General features: G+C 46.7%; 1 protein-coding gene across 5 annotated transcripts in view; it reads left to right on the forward strand.

The window, feature by feature from the left end:
• Positions 1-13,712, forward strand: part of DMAP1 (DNA methyltransferase 1 associated protein 1) — a 588,998-nt gene that overhangs the window by 224,514 nt on the left and 350,772 nt on the right. The gene's annotated exons all lie outside the window — the stretch shown is intronic.

Consider the following 13,712-nt stretch of genomic DNA (forward strand, 5'->3'; position numbering starts at 1 on the left):
CCAATTGCATGCAGCTTGCCATTGCAGACTGCGTATCTTGGTGCATACCATGAGTGAGGATATGACATGGCACATTCACTGTGTGCCATACCAAAGTCACTGCATTTAATATATTTAAGTCAACCCTACAGCAGGCACTGTAGCCCTAAGGCAGAGGTCTTCAAACTTTTGGATGCCGAGACCCTCCTGTCAAAATTTCCAGGCTTCAGGACCCCCTCCTGACCAAAATTTCTAGAACTTGACACTCCTCTTCACAGACAACCAAAAACGCCCCCGTTCCCATGGCAAATCATTTTTACGGTGGGGAAATATTATTAAACCGTGTTTAGCAAACTAAAGGTTTGTGGGTGATTGTAGTTTAGAGTCACAGGTTTACTACACAGCTCAAACAAAAAGTCTCCAAAAAGAATTGCCCAAAAATCCACAACAGTACTTTATTTTTCCTAAATGAAACATAGTTTGACAAACTTTATAACACATTTTTGAACTAATGGGATGGGTGTGCCTGTTTTTCTCCGCAGAGATTGTCAATTTGTGGATGTATCTTTGCTACAGCCATCCTCAGGTTGTGCTCCACCTCAAGCCTTGAACGGTACTTAGTCTTTAATACTGCCAATGCTGAGAAACCAATCTCGCATAAATATGACGAACTAAAAGGCAGAATAGTCTTGACTGCAATTTTTGACAAACAAGAATGTTCCTCAGACATTTTCAGCCAAAATTCCGCCAATGGGATTTTGCTGACTTGCATTTTGAGAACGCGATCACTATGGACCTCAATCAGGTCTTCCTGAAGGTGCACTGGGAGATGAGTACCTGCATCCACTAGAAAAGGTTGGAAGACCCAGTCCTTGTCATGATCAATGTCCTCAAGAAAGTACTTGGCTAAACCACCCCTGAGAGAAGTCAAGTGATTTGTTATGACCTCAGCAGCACTTTCAAGTTCATAACCTGTGTCCTCAACAGCTTCTGATAAACATGGGAATGCCTCCAGCAGGCCATCTTTGATTAGTCTTTTCCACAACTCTAGCTTCTTTTTGAAAGCAGATATTTTTTTGCACATTGTGAAAGATGTACTTTCAGCTCCTTGCAAAGACAAATTCAAGGAATTTAATTTATCAAAGATGTCTGCAAGGTATGCTAAAAGCTCAAGCCAACGGGGATTACACAACTGTTCTGCTTTGTATGGATCCAAATCTAGAAGGAATTGCCGTACTTCATTTCGTAATTCAAAAATATGATTCAGAACCTTCCCTCTGGATAGCCATCGGACTTCAGTATGGAAAAGCAAACCATTATGATCAGCTCCCATTTCTGCTCACAAAATTGCAAACAGACGTGCTCTAGTGGGGTGAGCCTTTATGAAATTAACAATTTTCACAGCACAATCCAACACATCCCCAAGTTCTCTATCCATGTTACGGACTGCAAGGGCTTCCCGGTGTATCATACAGTGGGTCCATAGAATGAGGAGCCACTTTTAACACTTTGGCTTTTAGGCCTACCCTAGCCCCACACATGGAAGGAGCACCATCTGTACAGATCCCAACACAGCTGTCCCATTTTAAGCCCTTGGAGCACAGGAAGTCATTGAGAATGTCAAACAGGGTTGATGCTGTTGCCTGTCCCCTGATTGGTTTACAGAATAAAAAATCTTCCAATATTACAGTTTTGTGGCAGTATCTGACATAAGCAATTAAATGAGCGTCCTTAGATAAGTCAGTCGCTTCATCCAATTGCAAATAAAACAAACTGGATTTAAAGCAAGGAGTTGTCTGTGGATATCCTCAGACATGTCAGAGATTCTGCGGCAAATTGTGGTGTCTGAGAGTGGTACCATTTTCAACTTCTCTGCCGCTTTTTCACCAAGCATTGTTCTGGCCACATCAAGCATTGCTGGGAGAATCACTTTTTCCCCATCTGTAAAGGGCTTTTTGTTTTTGGCAATGTGGTACGCCACTTGGTAAGATGCTTTCAAGGCATTTGTTGGCGTGGAGACCACATTTTTCACAGTGATTTTTGATGGATGATGTCTTCCAGCTTTCTGGCGAAAAAATCTGTATTCTTTCCTACCAGTGACCCGTGTTTGGTTTCCAAGTGGCGCTTTAATTTGTTTGGTTTTAGACTTTCATTAGCCAAGGTCATGCCACAAACCACACACTGTAGCTTTATTTCACCATTTATGGTGACGCTGGTGAATCCAAGGTCCAGGTAGGAGGCATCATACTTCCTAATTTTTGCAGCTCTTTTCTCTACGTCTGTTTCGGCCTTTCGTTTTATTGAGCTACCATCTTTTGGCAGCAGGAAACGATCCATGGCAAATGTGTGTTTGATCTATGATACAAAATTTCAAAGTCCAACATTAATAATGACCACAGACTTGCTGCTGTATGGTTGTCATTTAAAAAAAAAACTCTTTTGCATTTTCATAAGATGTGTAAAAAATCTTATTTTATCTAAAATGCGAATAAGACATGCGGTTTCTTCCACGTGCTTAAAAAAAGAAATTGCAGATTGTGCTGGCTTCCATTACGTGAGATGGCGTTGTGGGCCGTTACCAAGGTTCTCTTTCCCTTGAGTGCGCACACATTGATAGCAATAGGTAACATGGGTGGACAAAATGCCAGCCTTGCGGTGCTTGCTTAGAAACCCTACCAGACAAGTGTAGGCTGTTGTATACATAAATATTTAAAAAACACAGAACTAAATCTGCAACTGATTTACTAACTTGCAAGCAGTGTAGCTCTAGGCATCCCCTGTCTCCATTGGAAAGCATTGGGCCGAACTCCGATTTTGACCTTGGAGCCCGGCGGCCCCTGTGCCGCTGGTGGTGCAGTTTTGGTACTTACCTGACCCCTGGCCCTTGCTGTCTTCTGGCTCCAAAGACTGAAATTGTAAGTTCGGTACTCATCGGTTTAACCACAGTATTGTTTTGCTCATAGGATAACATTGGAAAGTGTCGGTTTTTTCAAAGTGAAAAGTATTTTTGATTAAAAACGTTCTTACCGTATTATGATGATCTCGGTTTTAAAAAAAAAATTACCAACAAAGTATAATTTGATAATATTGGTCTGGATCTCCTTATTAGGTCTCGCCTAGGCAGCGCACATGGGCTGTCTCTCCGAGACATCAAGTGAACAGTATCAGTGGTGAAACTCCGCCTATTACCCGGTAATTTGTCCTGCCGCTTGCCATTAGTAAACTCTGGCATTGCTTTTTTTAGCAGCCTTATTACTAGCAGTAGATCTGATGCTTCACTTCCGTTGATTCCGGAAGCAGCACGGCCTAACTTCAGTTTTCATCCGCTTTCGTGCTTCTGTTTTCCTTTTGGGACTACTTTTTTTAAATTGTAGCTTTCTACCCGCGCGGTCTTTTCTGCCTGTTGCTGCTTCTTTTATTTTTTTTTGGTTTGTTGTGAGGCCGGGGGTCCCTCAGCTGCACTGAGCCTGCCCAAGCGCACCACAACTCCTGCTGGAGCCACTTTGCTTGACAACCTTCGCTGCCTACAGACGCCACGTATCTCGTTGCAGCTTAAGGCCGTGGGATCCCTGTGCTAAATTGAGCCGGTGTGACTCTTGTCTCGGAAGCACCATTTTGCTGCGTGAATCTTTCTGGATTCACTATGCTGTGCATATTCCGCAATCTGGTGGTTGGGTCCGGAATCGTAGTCTTTTTTTAAAAAAAACAATTCGTAGCCCAGGTGGGCGGCGACGTCCCACCATTTGGTGTACCTTCGGTGGCGTCGGCATGCTTCCGGCGGAAGCTACCACCCTTGGGCGCCATCTTCAGATTCTTTTTTCCGCCGTTGGGTCTGGATCGTCGCGTGAAGCTCCAGAAGTTTTGGAGGAGAAAAGGAGGAAATACAGAAAGTCTTCGACGGTAAAGATCTGAGAAGATCGGGAGAAGAGGACCATCAGAGAGGAGACGACGAAGGAAGGAAAAAACTTCGAGATCTTCGACGTCCCTGGAGGAATGCGCACACAGGGGGCCCCCTGAGCGCAGGGATGTACAAGACACCCTTTAAATTCTGCAAAAACTGCCACCATAAGTTCGCGCAGAAGGACCAGCACCCGGTCTGCAACCTCTGCCTGCCAATCGACCACGAAAGCAGAGACTGCAACGCCTGCTCCGTCTTCAAGCCGAAGACACTCCGAGTTAGAGAGAGACAGAGGACAGCCCACTACACGATGCAGGGCAAGGGCCAGGCCCCGACGCTTTACGAACTGGGCCTCTTCACCGACGACGAGGACAACATCATCGAAGGGCCAGATGACTTCACGGTCGCAGAGACCGATAAGAAAGCGCCCGAGAAGGTAGGAGAGTCTACGACCCCGAAAACCCCCACAGGGTCTCGAAAGCCAGAGGCAGACTCTCGAAAGTCAGAGCCCAGAGCCTCGAAAGGAGCACCGACGCCGAAAACTTCGACAACCGAAGCTGCATCCTCCGAAAAGCCCAGCGGATCCTTCGAGAAGGACTCCCGGAGGCCGAAGACCAGCGAAAAGCATAGGCCATCGAAGCAGGCCCCCGAAAAAGGGACTTCGACTTCGAAGGAAAAGGAGCTGAAGAGAGATTCGCCGACGCCGAAAAGAGCGGCCGACACGCTCGACGACGAGCAGGCTGCAGAGATGCAGAGAAAGAAAAGAAGGCTCGAGGCCGAAATGGAGAATATCCTTCAGCGAAAGAAGGACTTCGACGAAAAGATGAGAAGTTACAGGATCCCCTCGAAGCCGGCACCGACCGTCGCTGAGGTACAGGAGCACGAGGAGTTCGACGTGGAAGAGACGCCGAAAACTCCGGACCCCTCGGAGCACGAAGAGGAAGAAGACCTCTACTACACTGAAGGGAATTACGGGGAGCAGCAGTCAAGCTATGGCTCAGGTTCCTCGACGGCCCAAGACCTGGAATGGCAGGACATCGAGGCCGAAAACCCGGAGGAGGCTGTGGAGACATACCCCTCGAGGCCTTCGCCACCGGATGACATTGGGGCATACAATGAGGTGGTCAGGAAGGCGGCAGCAGCCTATGGAGTTAAGCTGGAAGAGGAGAAGCCAAAAGCAGATTTCCTGCTGGAGACATTGCTCCCCACACAGACAAGAAGTCCGTTCTTGCCCATGCTAAAGAGTGTCACAAACCAGGAGAAGGAAGCCTTCAAGGACCCGCCTACATGCAGATCAGTAACGCCGAGGACGGAGAAAAAATACAAATTCTACTCCCAGGACCCAGCTTACATCAAGGGATCCGTCACAGCAGACTCAATAATCGCTGCAACGGCCAGAAAAAGGGCAAACGTCCCAACAACATCTGGACCTCCACCTGACAAGGAAAGCAGGAGGATGGATCTAACTGGCAGGAAAATAGAGAGGAACGCCGCAACGCACTGGCGGATGGCGAACGCCAACGCCCTCCTGAATAGACATCAATACCAGCATTGGGATGAGATGGGCCAATTGCTCAAGCACCTCCCGGAACAATACCGTGAGAGGGCATCACACCTTGTGGAAGAGGGGAAAAGCATCACTAACTCGTGCGTCAAGACAGCCTTGGATGGGGCAGAAACAGCCAGCAGACTGATGGCTATAGGCATCACAGAGAGAAGGCAAGCCTGGCTCAGGATCTCAGGCTTCAAGGCTGAGGTTCAGAACAACATCCTGAACACACCCTTCAACGGTGAAACACTGTTCGGAGCCCCAGTTGATGAGAAGCTCACCCAACTGAAAAAGGACAACGAGACGGCAAGGTCCATGGGGGCCCTGCAATTCAGGGGGATGAGAAGGGGCACTCCTACACGGAGGCCGAACAGCAGGGGTGGAAGCCAACAAGGGCAATCACACCAGGCTTTCCACCAGGGACAACAGGGTGACAACCAAAGTCACCAGGGCCAGCAGAGGCAAAACTGGAATTACCAGAGCAGGGGCCAGTCCTTTCGGTCAAGAGGAAATGGACGGGGCCGGAGAAGAAGAGGCGGTGAACAACCCCCCTCAAAGTGACTTCACACGGAAAAAGGTGCTCTCCCACCCGAACCCTCCGGGGGAGGAGCACGGGAAAACAAAAAGGAGAGGGCTACACAGACAAGACACAAAGGAACATGTGACGCCAGTAGGAGGAAGATTGAGATTTTTTCTCCTGGAGTGGAGAAAAATAACAACAGACAAGTGGATACTCAACATTATGTAGTTCGGATACTGCATAGAGTTGGAAAAGAGACCACCAAACAGAAAGCAAAGAAAAGAGAGCACTCGGGAAGAGAGCTGCGATTACTCCAAGAGGAAGCTCAAGAACTCCTCCTCAAAGCGGCCATCAAACGGGTTCCGTTCAAAGAACAAAACAAGGGAGTGTACTCAAACTACTTCCTGGTGCCAAAAGTGGACGAAAGTCTAAGACCCATCCTGGACCTACGGTTCCTAAACAAATACGTAAAGACACAAAAATTCAAAATGACGTCCCTACAAGAGGTCATCCCACAGATAAAGGCCGGGGACTTCTTGTCCACCATAGACCTAAAAGATGCGTACCTGCACATCCCCATGAACAGGCAGCACAAGCACATGCTATGATGCACAGTGAACAAGGATCACTACCAATTCACGACCCTGGCATTCGGCCTAAATTCCGCACCAAGGGTGTTCACCAAATGCCTCGCGGCAGTGGCCGCACATCTAAGAAGAAAGGGGATACACGTGTACCCCTACCTCGACGATTGGCTCGTAAAAGCAAGCTCTTACAGGACATGCAAAGATCATGCAGAACAGGTCACAAGAACGCTAGCAAGCCTGGGTTTCTCCATACACTGGGGAAAATGCTCAATGGAACCAGAGCAAGTGAAAATCTTCCTGTGAGCCCAAATCGACACCGTCCAATGCAGGGTGTTACCGAGCGAAAAGAGGACGCTCAGCCTACTGAGGGAGAAAGGTCACTACCAGAAGGGGCGAGCTCTGACAGTGAGGACTGTGAGCAAGATTTTGGGGATGATGGCGTCATGCATACACCTGGTCCCCAATGTACGCCTACAGATGAGACCACTCCAAGAGTGGCTGCAACAGCAATGGTCACAAGCTACAGGAAGTTGGGAGGATCTAGTGGTTGTGACGCACAGAGTGCAGAAAGAAATAAGGTGGTGGACCAAGGAAAGGATAACAGTAGGGAAACCTCTAACACCACCGGACCCAACAGTGACCATCACCACAGACGCATCCCAGAAGGGATGGGGCGCACACATGAACAAGCTCAGAGTGAGGGGTCTGTGGAGCCCTAGAGATGCGGTCAGACATATCAATTACCTGGAATTGAAAACCGTGTGGCTAGCCCTCAAGGCCTTTCAGAAACACCTGTACAACCAGAAGGTGCTGATACAAACAGACAACACCACAACGATGTTCTACATAAACAAACAGGGGGGAACTAAATCGTTCCCTCTGTCAAGCTTGGCACAGGAAATCTGGAGATGGGCTATACCACTAAAAATAGACCTGCTAGCCATTCACCTGCCAGGGAAGGACAATGTGGAAGCAGATTGGCTCAGCAGGCAGACTTCAGCGTCCCACGAGTGGGAACTCAATATTCAGGAAACTGAGAGACTATTCAGGAAGTGGGGCACACCAACAATAGACCTGTTTGCAACACGCCGGAATGCAAAATGCCAATACTTTGCATCCAGGCAACCAGAGGCACTATCACAGGGGAATGCTCTATGGATAAGCTGGTCAAAAACATTTGCCTACGCTTTTCCCCCGATACCACTGATCCCCAGGGTTCTCAACAAATGCATGACGAGCAACATGACGCTCATCCTGGTAGTACCACAATGGGCCAGGCAGACGTGGTACTCTCAGATAATGGAGATGGCGCAGGGCCCACCCCACAAGTTCTCAAAAAGAAGAGACCTACTCCCCATGGAAAACGGGGAAGTTCTACACCCAGAGCGGAGAGCCTCAACCTCTCAGCCTGGCTCCTGAGGACTTAGAGTTCGCACATCTAAAACTACCAGAGAGCACCCTGCGGGTGCTGCGTGAGGCAAGAAGGCCCAGCACACGCAAGTGCTATGGGGAAAAATGGAAAAGATTCACTCAATGGTGTTGCAAGAAAAAACTCCATAGAAAACTGACCAGGGAATATACGGTGCTAAGGTACCTCACGCACCTAATTAAAGCTAAGCTAAGCTCATTCTCGCTGAGGGTGCACCTGGCAGCGATTGTGGCATACACAAGAGGAGAAACAGGGAGAAGCTTCTTTACATCCCAAGTCATAAAAAGATTCCTGGAAGGGGCAAAAAGGATAGCGCCACCAAAGAGAATGCCGCCACCGGCCTGGAACTTAAATGTGGTACTGACTGAGCTCATGAAAGCACCTTTCGAACCCATCCACAAAGCATCACTGCAAATGCTAACCATGAAAACAGCTTTTCTAGTAGCTATCACCTCGCTACGAAGGGTGAGCGAACTGCAGGCCCTCACACTGCAGGAACCCTACATCCAGATACAGTGACAGGGTCGTGATGAGAACAGACCCACACTCCATGCCAAAGGTGGTGTCAAGGTTCCACATGAATCGGAGTATTCAGATCCCTAGCTTCTTCCAAAACCCCACTACAAGCGCTGAGAGGTCGCTCCACACTCTAGGCGCAAGAAGGGCTGTGATGCACTACATTGAAAGGACGAAGGGACCCAGGAAAACAAAACAGTTCTTCGTATCCTTCGCAAACAGTTACATGGGCAAACCAGTGACTAAAAACACCATAGCCCGATGGATCGCACAGACAATACAATTCTGCCACAAACAAGCGGGCCAGGAACTAACCGGAGGGGCGCAAGCCCACTCCACCAGGAAGAAAGGAGCAACAATTGCCTTTCTGGCCAACACACCAATTCAGGACATATGCCTGGCGGCAACATGAGCTTCAGTGCGCACGTTCACTAAGCACTATTGCGTGGATGTACAAATGAACAAAGAAGCACAAGTAGGACAAAAGGTTCTTCAACATATATTCAACAACCAACGCTCATCTTCCACCCAGCCGCCACAAAAGTAACAAAACCGCTACAAAATCTATGCACAGCATAGTGAATCCAGAAAGATTCACGCTGCAAAACTAATAGTTTCTTACCTGTCTGTGTAGTTTTACAGCTTGAAGATCTTTCTGGATTCACTAGTGAACCCGCCCACCTCCGCCAGAAAGATGAGGCTGGAGAGGAAGGTGGAAACACATAGAAAAGAAAGCAAGTTCAAGCTAAAATACGTGGAAAGAATTACGTTGAAAAAAGGATTAACTAACATAGCCATGGATTCACTACAAACACAGAAAAGGAAAAAAGAGACAGAAAAAAAAGAATCCGAAGATGGCGCCCAAGGGTGGTAGCTTCCGCCGGAAGCATGCCGATGTCACCGAAGGTACACCAAATGGTGGGACGTTGTCGCCCACCTGGGCTACGAAAAAAAAAAAAGAGAAAAAAGACTACGATTCCGGACCCAACCACCAGATTGCGGAATATGCACAGCATAGTGAATCCAGAAAGATCTTCAAGCTGCAAAACTACACCAACAGGTAAGAAACTATTCGTTATTTTTTTTTTTTTAAGCTTGCACTTATTACGCATTTCCAGTACCTTGATTGGCTGCGTGGAAAGTCTATGTGGAATAAAAACAATAAAGTTACAACCATGGCGCCACGAAAAACGACTGCAGCACAGTCCGAGACTCCTTGTGAGACACCATCAGTGTCGGGGCAGGCAGGGAGGGCTGGGGGCTGCACAGTGGCTGGCCTGCGCTGCGGTAGAGATCGCTGTGGCAGACTGTCAGAGCCCGATACTTTGTTTATGGTATCGGCATTGTGAGGATGTCAGGCCGGACTCTTTGTGCCATTTGCATTCAGCGTGAAACTGACAACATCGAGGTATTACTCTTCTCCTCTGGGACTGCACCCGATGAGACAAGGTGGCGCCACACAGCACAGCTGACTGTGTGTGCATCTCTGCAGGAGGCACTACGGGTGCCGTGCAGGATGTTTTTGTGGCACCAGTTAGCAGGAAGAGCAGAAACCTATGGCACTTCCTTTGCTCCCGACCCCCTAGCACTCACGGACCTGTGTGTGCAGTGGAGTCAGAGTCTTGTCTAAGCGCAATGCAGGAGCCACGCACTCGCTGAAAAGGGCCAGCCTGACCTGCCGCACCGCCGTTCAGTCTTAGAAGTTGAAATGCTGCGGAGTGAATCGGAGGGATCATGGCGATAATTGAGCTACTGCCATATGCCGTAAGAGACAGCCAGTGTGAAACTGGATGGATAACATTTGTTGGATTATTGGCAAATCCATTAAACCATTATTTTTCGTGTTGCGGCGCCTACCGTAGGCAGAGAGCTTGTGGTGCTGATATCCTGTTGTCCACGTTGCGCCTCATTGGTTTTGCACTCTCTATATGCTACCAGCCATTGAAAGGCTTTTCAGTCCGCATGACTGATACCAGACTGCATGCTTTATAATTTTCCAAAATCCTGCCGGAAAACAACATGCGGTGGGTTTCCAAACCTTTGAAACTGCTGCCAACCAGAGTGAGACATCCTTAGGGGAGGAGACTTGCCTCAGACTCTGCATCTTGAAGGTCCAAGAAACGTGGCAGCTGAAGAGGTTTAAACAAAGCTTGGCCGAAGCGCTCAGTTTGGAGACACTCAAGCACTTGTGAAATGGGAGCAGGCAGGTTAGTCACGCTGTGCCCTGTGTTTATTTGATATCAGCAACATGGGCTTAACTGCATTAGGTTAACACAAATGTAATGGCATGGATGTGTAAGACGTGCTCAATAAAAATTTCTTTACCTTTACATTTCTGGGCACATTTTAACACTTTCCATGGCAAATTGTATTCTACCAAAAACAGATTGTAAGGGAATGCCTGCTTGTACTTCATTTCCTCCTTCTGCGGCTATGGTTCTATCGCAAACATTTCATTTGGTCTTTGCAATGGAGCATTGGAAACATTTGGAAAAATTATACGTGCAGCCATGTAAAACTCCTACCTGTGTTTCTTGTTGGGGGGATTCTAGTAAGAGACGTTGCACATAATGTTCCACTCTTTCAGTGGTTCACTAGAACACGTCCTTTATGAATGTTCTCTCTCCACGAGCGACTGACAGTTTCTTCCTGTTTGTCTTACAAGTTTTGATGTTGTTAATATAGGCATTGTAACTAACCGTAGAGCACTGCATGTCCACTGGATGAAACACTTGTTCGTTGTCCATGCCTTGCTGCTATACTCCTGCTCCTGTAGGTTATAAGATGCTTGCTCTGCTCGCTGTCTGAGGGTTTCTGCTGTTCTTGGCCTCCCATTCCACTTGAGGCATTGTCTATATGTGGCTTATAAACACCCTACTCTTATCACGCTTGAGTGCACTGGCCCTATCTACAGCTGTCTCTTCAGTTTTATCCTTCAGACAAGTTTTTCCTTGCATACTGCAGCCCTTTGCAAACGTTTAGCACTATTGCTATTACATTTCTGACTGCTTCAATGTGATGTTGGTACCCTGAACGGATGCTTCATTGGCATCAGTATACCTTCCATTTCAGGGAATCGAGCAGGTCCCACATATTTTAGTGCTTCCCATTGACAAACAGCTGTAATTTCTAATATTTTTCTCTTTCCATGTACGTCATTTTTCTTGCAGAAACAAGAAATTGTCACTCATAGTCGTTGAATGTTACTCAATCAAATCAAAAATTACTTTATTCGTTTTCAATTAAGAAAAAACATAAAAGTACATATATATAGACCAAATACATTCATGATGTTTGATACAAATTTAAAAAACGAATCAATCCATATAAAATAGCTTAAAATACAGAAATATTAAGAAAAAAAAGCAATCAAATTGTACAGTTGAAAACAGTAGAAAAGTGCAACAAACTTCTATTACAAATTACTCCTGTGTCTAATACAATATTTCAGGAATTTAACAATGTTTAGCACCAAGCAATCTGAGTCCATACGTTGTAGGGCAATGAAGGCAGGACGACATTGACGTGAGCCTAAGACTTTTAAAATTGGAATTAACCGCATGCGTGCGGCCGTTTTTCCCGCGGTATGCGGCAATTTGCGAATTACCGCGTTACATAACGAGCTCAGCTCGTCATCAGCATGGAAGGGGTTAACCAACGCTTTCTTGGTTCTGCATAGAATTTACAAAAGAGGGTCAGATGGATTAGGGATTGCGTTGAGACATCATCACAGGGGTAAAGAGATAACAGTTTTGACCAGTCATTAGTTTTGGGAAAGGTTACCAATCGATGAAAAATATTGAACCTAAAGCGGGGCAACAGAAACCTATCATAACCATTCAGATTACCGATTAAATAAGGATAAATGGCCAAGGTATCAATAGTGAATGTTGAACTGAGTTTTTATTGACTTCAGAGGCCACGCGCAAATCTTCCAAATGACTCTGGCATCGGTTTTTCAACCCTTTTCTCTATAGGTCTGAGATTAGTGGAGGGTTATAATAGTATTTTACTAGACCCAAATCCTGCAAAAACTTCTTGACATATAGGAGCCAACAAATCTTAGCTGATTTATCGAGTGCAAGGCAGTCTTTCACAAGGCTTTGAGTAAAAACGAACTTAGAAGATGACCAAGGGCGATGCCACAATAGAATTGACTGCATTTTTATAATATCGGTGATATAGGGTAAGCCTAGTTCTAGTGGGCAGCCGAATGTCGAGGTACCTTGAGGGACAGCAAGGAGGAACCTCAAAAAACTGTTCTCCACTTTTTGAGGGGCTTCCACCTGTACGTAGCCCCACACCCCTGCTCCATAAATGGTAATTCCTTTTGCCTGATAAAAAAGGATCATCTCAGCCGGGGTCTTTTACCTAGCCTCTGTGAAACACTTACTAGCGCCGAGGTAGACCTTAAAAATAGTAGATTTCTGGCCTCAATAGCTTTTCTCCAAGTACTTTTGTCATCTATTAAAATTCCAAGATAGGGGTAAGTATTCGTATTCTCCACCTTGGTATTGTTAATAAAAATGTCTCTCCTTTTTTTGTGTCTTGGCCCTGCGTTCATTATAAAAGTTTTTTTAATATTGATTTTTAAGTCCAATTTAGACATGTAGGTATTGTATCGATTGAGTGAGCATTGGAGTTCCAGGGGAGTACGTGCAATGATCACAGCGTCGTCCGCATAGAGGAGAGCTGGTATCGGGCGATTTTGAAGTAAGGGAAGGTCCTGGCACCCCTCCAACATGGCTGCTTCAAAGCCGTTTGTATAGAGTGTAAAAAGGAAGGGGGCCAGGACACATCCCTGCCTGACACCCCTCTCAACCCTAAACGGCGCTGTCAGCTCCCCTCCAGCTCCAAATCCCACCCTGGCTGTGGCGTTGGAGTACATTTCACGCAGGAAGTTGACTAAGGAGAGATCAATACCCATATCTGTTAAAATGCCCCACAATTTCGAATGGCTTACGCAATCTACGTATGCCATGTGAAGTCTCCCACCCTCCGCGTTAACATATTTACCCATTAAAAGAGTTAAGTTTAAGACTTGCGGAGTTGTGCCCATACCTTCCCTAAACCCGTACTGGAGATCTGACAAGATCTTATTATCGTCAGCCCAGTGTTGAAGACGCTGAAGAATAATGCGACCAATAACTACAGTCCAGTAACGAGATGGGTCGATAACAGGATGGGCTTTGGCGATCACCTTTTTAGGTCTCGCCTGTCAATGCGCTTGCGCA

This window comes from Lissotriton helveticus, chromosome 1_1, assembly GCF_964261635.1.
Source record: "Lissotriton helveticus chromosome 1_1, aLisHel1.1, whole genome shotgun sequence".
Classification (NCBI taxonomy): domain Eukaryota; kingdom Metazoa; phylum Chordata; class Amphibia; order Caudata; family Salamandridae; genus Lissotriton; species Lissotriton helveticus.